Below are 4,861 nucleotides of genomic sequence, written 5' to 3' on the forward strand. Positions count from 1 at the left end.
TCTTCAGCAGGGTCTTCCATTGCACCAAGAAATAACAGAGGTACACCTTGCAGTGAGAGCAAAATAAGAGGCACAACTGAGGATCAAGTCAGCCTCCCATCTCATTTCCTGTGTGCACTGGCACGAGTGGGACTTTGGCTAGTCAAGGCAGTAAATGATCCTGTTCTGCCAGCAGCCCTGACCCTTCAATTGTGCTGCCAAAAATATTAATATTTTGAAAGTCTAATCAGCCCACAGAAAGTTATAGTAATTCATGTTTTCCTGGTGCAGAGAGTCAAATTCCTGACTTGCCTCAGAGTTGCAAGGCACAGTGGTATAGGGCAAAGGGCAGAATCCTCCAAATCACCAATCTGAGAGGCTTAAAACAGAATCCAAATCAGGGAACAATGCCTCCCACCCCCCTAGTTCCTCATCTCCGCCCTAAGAATGCGCTCATGTCTGCTCAACCTCCAAATGTACCTTCCATTTTAAGCAAGATCATTCTTATTCCCTAATTTTTCCCCCAGCTCTGCTCAAATATGTAAGTGTACAATGACTGTTTGGCTTCCTCATCACTGTCAATGACACCAGGCCAGTTGTTATTTTCTTCTTTCTGCGCATCTGTCTCTTCTCATTTTCTTGACAATGAACATGTATGGTGCGTAATCAATTTTTTTTATTTAGGTTTTTTAAAACAACACTTGGTGTCTATCGGAAGGGAAATGACAATACGACCCTAGCAAATTATACCTTTGCCCCCATTTTGGCCCTCCATAGGGTACTAAAAATATATACTCCCTAAAGGACACAAGTAGCTGCCAATCATTCGCTGAGCCAGACTCAAGAAGCTCTGGAAGGAGTAGTTCAATCGAGTGGCTTTCTCCCCGCCCCCTCTAAGCTTCCTGCAGAGTGTGGGGAGAGAAAGGTTAATTCCACACTGTGATTGAAGTAAAACATATCAGACTTTCCTTAAACAGTTTTGGAAATGGCCAAGCAATGGAATGACCTTGCCAAGCTCTTTCCCACTTAATTTCGGAGCCCATGTGTATTTTGATGGAAATATAATCCATATGTTTGCTTCATTTACACATCCTCATCCACACAGCTCGAAGAGCTAGCAGATTGATGTCCAAGGGCCCTTAGAGACTTTTTGGAGAATTTTTTCCTCAAAAATGAGGAAGCTGACTTCGCTGGCAGCAGTAGGAGCCTGCCTGCCAAACGTCTGGGAGTGAGTCAAGATACAGAAGCCAAAGGTCTGGAGAAGCAGATGAAAGATCAGGTATCATCCTTCTCCAGGAAGAAGGCTCTTGGCTTTTTTCTATATCCTGTGCTGATCACTATATGGTTCAAATGTCCCCTCCAAAACTCATGTGCAAATTGGATTGCCATCCCAACAGCATTAAGAGTTGGGACCTTTAAGAGGTGATTAGGTCATGAGGCCTCTGGCCTCACGGACGGATTAATGTTGTTATCATAGGAGCAAGTTAGTTATCGCAGGAGTTCCTCCCCACATGAGGCTTTCCGCCATTCATGATGCTACAAGGAGGCCCTCATCAGATGGCCAGGCAGGTGCCGGCACCACGCCCTTTGACTTCAAGCCTCTAGAACCGTGAGCCAAATAAACCTCTTTTCTTTATAAATTACTCAGCGTGTGGTATTCTGTTACAGCCGCAGAAAAGGGACTGCGATACCTATTAAGCGCTTGCTATTTACAGGCTGCAGTGCTGCTGTGAAGAGCAGAAAAACTACAACAATGATTCTCATCTGTGGATTTCCTCCTCGAGGAGCTACCTACCAGTTTCACTGGGGCCAGCAACTTTTCTGTAAAAGGCCAGATTGTAAATAATGTGGCTTTGCTGGCCTGGAGGTCTCTGCGGCAACTCCCCAATTCTGCCAGCAGAGCATGGAAGCAGTCATAGACAATACGTGAACAAGAGACGATGCCTGTATTTCAATCAAACTTCATTCACTAACACAGGGCAGGGCAGAGTGGCCCACAAACCGCAGTGTGCCAAGCCCTAGTCCGGCTGGAACCACGTGAAATGGTTGACATTTGATTGTTCCCTACCTCCATAAACAGCAGTTTCTTACGGTTTCATCTGATGGTTGGGGAGAGTAAATGAAGTCAGACAACTGTAATATGAAGAAGAACGTACACAAGGCCATGATCATGATAGAGATGATGTTGTTTGTCTGTTGCTTCCGAAATGCAAGGAGCAAATATTTCTAGCCCGGTGACTTCAAACTCATCTCTCTTCACTACGCTACCCTAAGTGTACCACATTGGCCTTCATTTCCAATAAAGTTCCATTAAAACCTAAAAAACTTTGTAGGTTTTAATGGCATTCATGGCAGGGAGGAGGACTGACATAGTGAAGATGTTCAAGAAGCACAGGAGTAACTAATGACAACCAGGCTGGCTTCTTGCAGGTCTTATCAAAGCCTTTGACAGGATGATCTTCAGAATCTAGGCCATATAAAGAAGGAGATGGAGCACGAAGCATTTCCCCCAACTGATTTGTTCAAGAAGACCTTTGTTTATGAAAAGCATCCCTCCAGATTGTCGTTCTGGGAGCTGTATCACAGGCAATTCTGAACTTCATGTTTCTAAAGAGACCAGTCTTCTCTCATGGCAGATCCTGTTTCTAGGGCTCACGTGATTCTCCCCCGACTCTAATAACAAAGTCAGAGTGGGAAAAGGTAGTAAGACAAAGATTCTGCCATCAGCCTGACATCTGCCCTGGGCCTGGGGGGGAAGGTTTGAGCCAGGATGATCCCAGAAGCAGCACTGATTAGGTAGCTGCCACTTTCCATTTTCTGCTTTAAGGGATGTAACTTGACACCTAGACTTGAACCTTTCGGGGAGAATTCATGTAATGACATTATGACATCTTGTGGCCACTTAGAGGAACCCATAATATTACCATTAGGTTTCAATCCTGAAGGGCAAAAGCCCCCATTAAAAGACCATCAGCCAAGGGAGTGCCAGGAGGACATCTCCCCTTTCCTGCTCCTTTCTAGCCAACTGGATAAGTTTCTGCCAGTTAGTCTCTTGCTACTCGTAGTGCGGTCTTTGTACCAGCAGGACTGGAAGCATCAGCACCAATGCAAATTCTTCAGCCACCCTAAAGCAACAGAGTCAGAATCAGCATTTTAATAAGAGCCCAAGTGATTGGAATACACAGAGAAGTTTGAAGAGTGTCGCTTTGGTCTACCTTTCCTGGTGGGCAAATGCCAAGTTTTGCTTCTTCTTTTAGCATTGGGGGAAAGACGAGCGTCAGAAGTGGGCAAGCAGAACTTTAAGCTGGAAGCTCTGCTCTGTAGTTTGAACTATGTCAGTGTTTCTAGGAATTTCCAAGGCCCCGAGAACAAGGCCAATAATTTTGTTTCGTTGTTTTTCCTAGTATTTATTGGATATTTTTGCCAGACCCCATGCTGAGCATTCTCCACGCACTCTCTCACTTAACGCCCACACACTTGGAGGTAGAAAGTGTTACAAGCCCCATTTTCTAGAAGGGGAGACACACACACACTCCCCAAGCAGACCCTTAGATGCTTCTTCCGTAGGGAAGCTGGCTGAGCCAAAAGCAACCCAAGGAATTTGATATTTGGGGACTGTATTTGTCTGTTCTCATGCTGCTGATAAAGACATACCTGAGACTGGGTAATTTATAAAGAAAAAGAGGTTTAGCGGACTCACAGTTCCACGTGGCAGGAGAGGCCTCACAATCATGGCAGAAGGTGAAAAGCACGTCTTACATGGCAGCAGGCAAAGAGGGAATGAGAACTGAGCAAAAGGGGTTTCCCCTTATAAAACCACCAGATCTCATGAGCCTTATTCACTACCAAGAGAATATGATGGGGGAAACTGCCTTCATCATTCAATTACCTCCCACTAGGTTCCTCCCACAACACGTGGGAATTATGGGAGCTACAATTCAAGATGAGATTTGGATGGGGACACAGCCAAACCATATCAGGGGCCCTTTGAAAAACTGCCCACCCATACGTTTTTCAATCAGAAAACTGCATACCCCTAGACATTTGAACAGTATTTCCAGCTTCACAGAAACCAAAACAGACTAAAAGGGAGACACAGAGGAGCAGGGGAAGGTTTTTAAAAACATTCTCAGAAAGATAACATATCCTTTAAACAAGAACAGGATGCTTTCAGAGATGAACAGAAATGAGCAAGAGCATCTGGAAATTAAAAACAAGTAGGCGCCAGGCACGGTGGCTCATGCCTATAATCCCAGCACTTTGGGAGGCTGAGGGCAGGCAGAACACCTGAGATCAGGAGTTCAAGACCAACCTGATCAACATAGTGAAACCTTGTCTTTACTAAAAATACAAAAATTAGCCAGGCGTGGTAGCGCACACTTATAATCCCAGCTACTCGGGAGGCTGAAGCAAGAGAATCACTTGAACCCAGGAGGTGGAGGTCGCAGTGAGCCAAGATTGTGCCACTGCACTCCAACCTGAGTGACAGAGCAAGACTCCATCTCAAAAAAATAATAAATAAATAAGTAAATAAAAACAAGTAGGTAACCAAAGCAAGACAGTGATGAGGTTATGCATTCCAGTCCCTGTTTATTTCTTCCCCACTCCTGTTTAGCAACTGTTTGTCCCAGGCTTCCTCTCAACATTGTCATCAGTCACCCACTTACAAAGCCCTAGGAGAATGCTATGGGCCGAACTGTGTCCCCCTTTCCCCAAAAATTACATGGTTAAGTCCTAACTCCCAGGACTTCAGAATGTTCCTGTATTTAGAGTTAGGGTCTTTAAAGAGGTAGTAAGATTAAATGAGGTTGTCTAAGTGGGCCCCAGTGCATGGGACTATCCACACTTGGAGACAGGGCCTTCAAAGTAGGGCAGGACCTAA

Source organism: Sapajus apella, unplaced genomic scaffold, assembly GCF_009761245.1.
Source record: "Sapajus apella isolate SASKATOON/1434 unplaced genomic scaffold, GSC_monkey_1.0 scaffold23, whole genome shotgun sequence".
NCBI classification, from domain to species: domain Eukaryota; kingdom Metazoa; phylum Chordata; class Mammalia; order Primates; family Cebidae; genus Sapajus; species Sapajus apella.